Source organism: Callithrix jacchus, chromosome 10 (assembly GCF_049354715.1).
Source record: "Callithrix jacchus isolate 240 chromosome 10, calJac240_pri, whole genome shotgun sequence".
NCBI classification, from domain to species: domain Eukaryota; kingdom Metazoa; phylum Chordata; class Mammalia; order Primates; family Cebidae; genus Callithrix; species Callithrix jacchus.
In genome coordinates this window covers 108,871,860-108,881,575 of record NC_133511.1, presented here as the reverse complement: position 1 = coordinate 108,881,575, position 9,716 = coordinate 108,871,860, and the positions used below count along the sequence as shown (strand labels likewise).

Here is a 9,716-nt window from a genome sequence, read left to right as displayed (position 1 = left end):
TGCAGGTGGGTTCTCAAGAAAGGCCCCTATGATGTGGTGACTTATAAGCAAAGAGCTGAATGAAGAGACAGAGTTGGCCAAAAGGATATCTGGGTGACGAGCCTTTGAGACTGAAGATATAACAAGTGCAAAGGCCCTGAGGTGAAGGCGTCATCAGGGTGTTTCCAGAATTGCAAGGAGGCCACAGAAGTAGGGAGATGGGAAGGGGACATGGTAACATGGAAGTCTGAAATCAGAACACTGAGGGTCATAAGAACTCACGGTCTCAATCTGAAAGAGATGAGAAGCTGTGGAAGAACTTTTAGCATAGCAATGAAGTGCCTGGATTTTTTTTTTTTTTTGAGATAGTCTACTCTGTCACCCAGGCTGGAGTGCACTGGTGTGATCTTGGTTCACTGCAACCTCCACCTCCTAGGCTCAAGCCATCCTCCCACTCAGCCTCCCAAGTATCGAGGACCACATGCACACACCACCATGGCTGGCTAATCTGTATATTTTTTGTAGAGACAGGGTTTCACCATATTGCCCACGCTGGTCTTGAACTCACAAGCTCAAGTAATCCATGCACCTCAGCCTCCCAAACTGTTGGGATTACAGGTGTGAGCCACTGAGTCCCCCTGGATTTTATTTTGAAGAGATCATCTGGCTGCTATGAGTAGACTGTAGGGGTTGTTAAACCAGGATGGCTGTAGGAAGGCCAGATAGAAAGACACTGCAATATGTCCAGGACAAGCTAATATGGTGGCTCAGTGGAGGTCATGAGAAGTGGTCAAACAGTGGGTATGCTGCAAGGATTTCCTAGAGGATTAAGTTTGGGAGGTAAAAAAAGAGGTGGTTAAAATCAGACCAACTTGAATTCAAATTCCAGCTTGACCACCTACTAGCTGTGTGATCTTGACCAAAACACTCAATGACTGAGCCTTAGTTTTGTAATTAGAGGATACAGAATCTTCCATATTATACTATCATGAGAATTAAATAAAATATTATCAGTTAAAGAGGGTGGGATTTGAACTCTAGTATGTACTAGCAATTCTTTTCTCCCCCCCACCACCTTTTTTTTTTTTTGAGAAGAAGTCTCGCTCTGTCGCCAGGCTAGAGTGCAGTGATGTGATCTCGGCTCATTGCAATTTCCACCTCCTGGGCTCAAGCTGTTCTTCTGCCTCAGCCTCCTGAGTAGCTGGGATTACAGGCATGCACCACCACACCCAGCTAATTTTTGTATTTTTAGTAAAGACAGGGTTTCACCATATTGGCCAGGCTGGTCTTGAACTCCTGACCTCGTGATCTGCCCACCTCAGCCTCCCAAAGTGTAGGGATTAAAGGTGTGAGCCATTGCACCTGGCAGCAATTATTTTCTAAGTTATCCAATATTTATATTTTTAGAATGAATTTGGAAAGAATTTTTAGAATGAATTGAAAAGAAGAACTTGGCTTTTTAAATCCAGTAAGAGGTATAAGAATGCCATTTTCCATAGAGAATATCTGACTCTTGAGGTAACCAACTGAATATCTTAGTTCTCATGGACACACATGACTTAAGTTGTACCACACAGACCTAAGCTTGTAGGTCTTATGGAACAACCCTGTTGTAAATGGCCAAGAAAAAAGGACATTATCACTGACAAAATCGAGATTCCACTGGTTGGATGGGATCTGAGTCTAATAATGCCAACAGGACTAATTTTACTATTCTTAAGCCATTTTTCAAAATTGGTGTAGTTGACCATATATGAACATTTCCAGTGGAATTTTTATATTGTTTTATAACTCTCCCTATTTAGACTCCATATGCACAAAAGACACACTTTACTACCTCCTTGCATAGTCATTGGCAATTAACAGGAAGAATGAATGGAGACTTACATTTGCAATCCTGCTAGCCATTTCTCAATATTTAGCTTTCTAGTTCTTTGAAGCCCAATAGAACTATATGAATATTCTAAGCAATAAAATAGTGTAAACAGTATAATAAAAAATATAAAAGAGGAATTTTTTTTTCTTTCTTTTTTTTTTTTGAGATGGAGTTTTGCTCTTGTCACCCAGGCTGGAATACAATGGCACAATCTTGGCTCACTGCAATCTCCGCCTCCCGGGTTTAAGCCATTCTCCTGCCTCAGCCTCCCTAGTACCTGGGATTACAGGTGCCTGCCACCATACCTGGTTAATTTTTAGTAAAGAATGGGTTTCACCATGTTGGCCAGGCTGGTCTCGAACTCCTGACCTCAGGTGATCTGCCCCCCTCGGCCTCCAAAGTGCTGGGATTACAGGCATGAGCCACAGCGCCCAGCCCTAAAAAAATTCTTAAATCTTGTTTTCTCATATGTCCTATTTGTTTTCTAAATTTCATGGATTAACCCAAATTTAGTCTATTCTGATTAAAAACTATATTTTTGCCTGAATTAACAAAACCACCAACTCTCATCACCAAGATAAAGGCACTGGAAGGTTGTAACAAGGGAATGGAGCCCAGAGGATTTCCTTTTTTTTTTTTTTTTTTGAGAGACAGGGTCTTGCTTTGCCATCCATCACCCAGACTGGAGTGCAGTGACACAATCACAGCTCACTGCAACTTCAAGCTCCTGGGCTCAAGTGATTCTCCTGTCACAGCTTCCTGAGTAGCTGGAACCACAGGCATGTGCTACCATGCCCAGCAAATTTTTTTCTATTTTTTGTAGAGACAGGGTCTCGCTATGTTGTCCAGGCTAGTCTTAAACTCCTGGGCTCAAGCGACTCTTTGCCTTGGCCTCCCAAATGCTGGAATCACAGGCATGAGTCACTGTGCATGGCCCCGAAAGGATTTCTTCAGGATAATAAGTTCAACCATAAATGGCATATTCTTTTGTAATCTCCTGCTAAGAATGAAAAAGTCCACTTCATTTCCAGGGCAGCTGAAACTTCTCTAGGTTTAGATGGCTCTACCTGCATCCCCACCTTTCTTCTGGTAAAGGAAACCTTAGGGGACAGTGTCCCTTGGCAGATGATCTCCTTGTTACGATCATTTCCAGAGACGTGGGCTCCCAGGTCAAAGGAAGGAAACTGCGTGGTGCAAAGCAATACCTCTTTGAGAAACAGGACGGCACTGCAGATGGAGTTCTTCACACCAAGATTGGTACATTCTCTACACTTGCCTTGTTCTTGAACATATCACCCTTCTTTAGTTTCTTCTCAGCACGTATCATTGTATATAATTGTCTCATTTGTGGATTTGTTTCCTGTCTGTCTCCCTCCCAATAAACGCAAATTCAACCACAGCAGGAGCTCTGTCTTTTGCCAGATTATTAGGTGCTTTCTAAATATTTCTTGACTGAAGAAATGTGGACCATGATATATACCTCTAGTTTTGGGCTTACTGTGGGTGTAGTGTGTTTGTTTGTTTGTTTGTTGTTTGAGATGGAATCTCGCTCTGTGGCCCAGGCTGGAGGGCAGGGCGTGATCTTGGCTCACTGCAACTTCTGCCTCCCAGCTTCAAACAATTCCATCTCAGCCTCCCAAGTAGCTGGGATTATAGATGCCCGTCACCATGCCCAGCTAATTTTTGTATTTTTAGTAGAGATGGGGTTTCAGCATCTTGGCCTGGCTGGTATTGAACTCCTGACCTCGTGATCTACTTGCCTCGGCCTCCCAAAATGCTGAGATTTCAGGTATGAGTCACCATGCCCAGCCTGTAATGTGCTAAAATAATTGTCTTTTCTGTGTGTGTGCCTTCAGGACAGGGACTGGGTCTTATTCACCTTTGCTTCCTAGATGTTTAGCGAAGGGCCTGGTAAAAATAGCAGGCACAAGCTGTTTGATAAACTAAACTGACCTTAGGCAAGTTTCAGGACCCTTTTTATTTTTATTTTTTAAGACAAAGTCTCATTCTGTTGCCCAGGCTAGAGCGCTGGTGTGCGATCTCAGCTCATAGCAACCTCAGCCTCCCAGGTTAAAGCGATTCTCGTACCTCAGCCCCTCAGAGTAGCTGGGATTATAGGCATGCACCACCACGCCTGGCTAATTTTTGTATTTTTAGGAGAGATGGGGTTTCACCATGTTGGCCAGGCTGGTCTTGAATTCCAGACCTCAAGTGATCCACCCACCTTGGCCTCCCAAAGTGCTGGGATTATAGGTGTGAGCCACCGCACCCGGCAAAGGACTCTATTGATCCTGTTTCCTATTTGTAAAATGGGACTATGTTAATACCTAAGTAAAATGAGATAACGAAAGAGGTGAAAACATGGGCGTATTGTCAATATCCAAGAAACATAAGTTTCTTTCCTCTCTTCTTCACACTTTATCTATCATTTCCCAGCTTGCAGTGTTTTTATCTCACATCATTTCTCCCACTTGCCAGAAGGGGAGATTAAAGGTTAACGTAATCAAGCAACTTTCTGTAGGTCCGATGATCACCCCGTGTTGAAGGCAGAACTCAAACCTTGGTCTGCTGACTCCAAGCTCCGTGTCCTTTCCTCACTGCCTCTAAGCACACCAATGACCAATGCAGTTTACATAAAGCCACGGCCTGGATTAAGGAAACCGTGACCATGCTTTAACTGTGACTTTTCATTCTGAAATGACTACATATCCAGCCGGGGCTTCAGGAATTCTTTAGCATCAAAAATCTCTTTATGAGGCAGGTTTGTGAAGAAACATCACTGATGCTAAATCTGGGGGAAATTTTGATAACGACCAATATATTTGCACAGTTTTAGGGTCTCCCCACAGATTGCGTTTTAGTGAAGGGAAATAATAGTAATTATATGGCAGAGAAGCTGGGTAACACTTGGAGTTGGGGGTGGTCAGAGACACTGCCACCAAGGAAGAGCAGATGGATCTTGTGCGCCTCTCGGCGTGATCCCCGACGACACAACACCACATACATACGTGATATTTTGGCCAGGAAAGCCAAATATAACCCAAATCTCACTTTTGGGTTCCTCTGAGGAAGCATCAATGAAACCCCAAATGAAGGATATATAATTAAAAAGGAGAAATACTGTACTCTTAAAAAATGTCACTGTCATAAAAGACAAAGAAAGGTTTTAGCTATATCCCAGGTTAAAGAAAACTGGAGACAGGACAACTAAATATGATACCTGATCCTAGATTGCATTCTTTAGTGGAGGAAGAGGAGAGGATAAAGAATATTATAAGGTCGAAAATTGGGCACAGATAGTACACAAGATAAAATTATTGCATCAATGTTAAATCTGAGTTGATATGGGTATTGTGGTTATCTACAAGAATATCCTCACTCTGGTTGGGTATGGTGGCTCACACCTGTAATCTCAGCACTTTGGGAAACCAAGGTCGGAGAATCACTTGAGCACAAGAGTTTGAGATCGGACTGGGTGACAAAGTGAGACCCCGTCTCAACAAAAACTGCTAGGCTTGGTGGCATGTGCCTGCAGTCCTAACCACTTGGGAGGCTGAGTTGGGAGCATCACCTGAGCCCGAGAGGTCAAGGCTGTAGTGAGCCATGATAGCTCCGCTACACTCCAGGCTGGGCGACAGAGCAAGACTCTGTCTTCGAACAACAAATAAACAAACAAACAAACAACAAAAAAACCCTTATTTTTCAGAAGTACACACTCTAGAATTGAAGGACTTACTCTCCAATGGTAAGACAAATGTGGTAAAATGTTAACAGTAAGTAAACCTAAGCAAAGGGTATCAGAGTATTGTTTGCACTATTTTTACTCTTGTAACTTTTCTGTAGGCTTGAAATTATTTCCACATAATAATTTTGTGGAATATTTCCACATAATAATTCTCGTTTTTTTTTTACACGAGAAGGCTTATGAAAATTTTGCAGAATAAGAGTTCAAGAGGTGTAGTTTTAGTATTCAGTCTTAGTCTCAGCTACTTCCTCCTTGCTCAGTATTGCTAGTTAGTACAGAGTAGACAGAAGGATCCCAGGGCTAGGGCCTAGTAAGTAGCCAGTCAAATTACTCATAATAATTTTGCCTCTTGAAACATACAAGTGTCTTTCTTTTTTTTCTGGACTGGGCTTTAATTATAAGGTAATGAGGACAAACAGTCCTCATCAACAGACTACACTTTTGATAAGGGTTCCTTGAGAATGTGCTTCTCATCCTCTGTTGAAAATCAAATAGTCTCTCAGGCCCATAATTCACCTCCAGGGCATTTATATCACTTGTTGTTGTTACTGCAATTTTGCATTTCCAGGAAATGTTTATATAATGGCAAATCTGAATTCTTGAAGGCAATTTTAAATGCTCTTATAAAATTATAGGAAAGAAGTTAAGAAGTTGAGGGAAAGATGGGGTGAGAAAAGCAGAAGAAAAATATTAAGAAGTAATATAAAACAATCTAGAATTTGAACAATATACCCTCTTCCTTCCCCAAAAGAGCAATCTGATGTACATTCACATGGAAGTAGACCGAAAAAAAATAACTTTCTTTGAAAGGATTAGAAAAAAATGGAAACTTGGCCACATAACATTAGTCTAGAAGCCATTCAGATATAAAGGCTGAAAATTCAAGACCAGGAGCATATGGAAGCGACAGAAGAAGCTCAAAAAGCCTTCAAAACAGATTCCTATGTACCGCAAAGCTTGACCATGCACAACCAGAGTTTTCTGTGATGCCATGGAAAAGGTAGGTCTCCTGTTTGCCACGAATGACAAGTGCCACCAGCAACACAGAGACACAAAAGATAAAAAGCCCTGTTCTCAAGAATACATGGAAGTGGGGAGACGGGAGGGCCAGACCATAGCAGTCAAAGGTATACAAGGAGCTCTAATGAGAGCCCCAAGAAAGGCCTAAGGAATGTGCCCAGAGGCTGACAGAAGGCTTTCCAGGGCAGGGGAACTGTGACCCAAGGCTTGAGAGAGGGACAGGGGCCATAGGGCTCAGGTGCAAATGGGGCTGGGAGGAAATACAGTGAGTAGAATTGGAGAGGAGTTGGGGAAAGGATGCCAATAGAGGAGCCAGTCATGGGCAGTTCAGAGGGCAGCGCATGTACTGGACACGGGATGTCCACTCTGGTCTGAACGTGGGTCGGGGAGGACGATGGACTGGCAAGAAAGGAGATGGTCTTGTAGAGTTCAAATCTAATCCTAAACCTTATGGGCAGCCTCTAGAGGACTAGGAAGGAAAGCAATATTATCTGATTTGTATTTTAATAAGATCACCCAGGATACATGTGTGGGCTGGAGTACAAGGCAGAATCAGCTGATAAATACTCCTAGTCCAAAAAATCTGTGGGCATAAAACACCACCAAGGAAAAACCAATCATGTTTAACTCTGAGCTTCATTCTGATTACGTTTTTTTTGCCCCTTTGATCAGAATTAATAAGAGGTTCTCTTTCTATTCTACTTCAACATTCTGATGTATTCACATAGAATGACTATACTTTCCCTCACAAACATTTGAGTCTTTATTTTTTCATCAAATTCATTCGAAGTTTAAACCCTGAATGAATTCATATGACAAAACACAATGATGGATGAAATTACACAGTTTATAATTCATTATTAGGGAAAAACAAACCTTATTGAAATAAAATATTTCAGAAGACAAATGCTAACGTGTTTTTATAGTAGCTTCTAGTCACACCAGATTACTAGGTGGAAAATCTGAAGAAGAGATCTCTGAGGGAAACAAGTGAGTTGCTTGTCCATGCTCACAAGGCCTAATGCTACCTTCTGTCACTAAGACACTTAGAGCTTCTGGTCACTCTGCTTATAGGTCAACCACCAATGGAGTTATAGGTCAACCACCTTTTTAGCATTCCTGCCTAGTCTCATAGGTGTTTACAAATTATCAGGTTAATAGCTTGATTGCAATTAGGTTCATCAGAATGAAAATGGTGTACCATTGCATGGCATGTGATACCTTCCCACGAAAACCTTCTCATGGCATGCAGTAGCTTCTCACAAATGCTTTACTGGTTTCCTTGTTACTGAAATACAACATATTCTACATTAAATATTCGCTTACTAGGATTAAAATGACTGGTGTCAAGGAAAGGGGAAAAAAGAGAGTGAGGTAATTTAGTGTAAAATCCAGGATTCTAGAAAACTTGTTCTCATGAATGAAACCTACACATATGGGAAGCTGCAAGTCAGAAATAACACCAAGTGGCTATGACATCTAAGGTTCCCTTGGTTGAAACTCAGGTCGGGGTTTAGAGGAAGCAGGCTCTTATTTGAAGCTGGAAGGTGAGAAAACAGTCATCCCTTCCTTTCATTGCCATTGTATCTCACAGTAGATTATTTAGTTCCCACCAGTATCTACTCTATAAAAAGATTTAGAAACTATATGACATGACATTTAGGCCCATCTCGATGGTCTAGAGGCATAAACGAGGAAACAGAACTAACCAACCACCTTCTGGTTCCATCACTCCCAGAGCACAGATGGATACAATAAGTGTTCAATGCTGACCTACAGGCCTGGGGCAAACATCCTAGTGGTTAAAAACAAAGGCTTTAGTGCCAAACAGACCCAGATTTGAGTCTCGGCTCAAGCTGGACAAGTGGCTTACCCTCTCTAAGCCCCAATTTCTGCAATTAAAGAAAAAAGATAATCACATATCTTACGGGATTGTCATGAGATGCAGTGAAATGATACATATAAAAGTGTTTAGCACTGTACCCGAAAAGTATCCACTCAAATAATTCTCTATTATTATTTTGATGGATCATTTGGGGCTTCAGGATACAAACACTAAAATGCTGGGCTCATAGGAATGAAAGCCACAGTGAATACCAGATGTGCGTAAAGGTGGGTTAGCTGATGGGCAGGAGCAGGAAAGAGGAACAAATTGCAACATCTCCCAGAACATTTTTTAAAAAGTGCCTGAGCCTGGAAATATTATTTCTTTCCATTGAAGAATGGCTAATTTGAGATTGCCACCCTTCAAAACTCCAACATTTGCTTTCTGTTTCACGGAAAGCAAATTTTGTGTTTTCACAGCATTGTATCTGCTAGCTACATAATAAACTCAAAGGCATAGAAAAGTTAACTCAAAGTGGATCAAAGAGCTACAACTAGAAAACTCTTCCAGGAACGCAGGGGCAAAGCTTCATGACGTTGGATTTGGCTAGTATTTCTTGGATCTGACACCAAAAGCACCAGCAACAAAAGAAAAAAATAGATAAACTGGACTACATCAAAACTGAAAACTTTTGTGCATAAAAAGGCATTATGCAAAAGACAGAGTAAAATGACAACTCATGAAGTGGGAGAAAAATCTTTGCAAATCATGTATCTATCTAATAAGGGGGCAACGTCCAGAATATATAGATCATTCCTACAACCCAATGACAAGAAACCAAACAACATGATTTTATTAAACATAGGCAAAGGACCAGAATAGACATTTCTTCAAAGGTGATACACAAATGACCAAATGAGCTCATGAAAAAATGCTCAGTATCACTAATCATCATGGAAAAGCAAATCAAAACCATGAGGAGATACCAGTTCACACCCATTATGACAGCTATTATAAAAAACAAACAAAATAGAAAGTAACAAATGTTGGTGAAGATGTGGAGAAGCTGCAACCCTGTACACCGCCAGTGGAAGTGTGAAATGGTGTAGCTGATGTGGAAAATAGCATCAAAGTTCCTCAAAAAACTTAAAAACAGAATTACTACATGACTCAGCATTTCCACTACTCTGTGTGTGTGTGTGTGTGTGTGTGTGTGTGTGTGTGTGGAAATGTATATGTGTGGAAATGTATATATGTGCGTGTGTGTATAT

The 9,716-nt window shown here is 41.4% G+C and overlaps 1 protein-coding gene across 4 annotated transcripts in view; it reads right to left on the bottom strand.

Annotated features, from left to right (window-relative positions):
- Positions 1-9,716, bottom strand: part of HSD17B12 (hydroxysteroid 17-beta dehydrogenase 12) — a 175,816-nt gene that overhangs the window by 11,392 nt on the left and 154,708 nt on the right. The gene's annotated exons all lie outside the window — the stretch shown is intronic.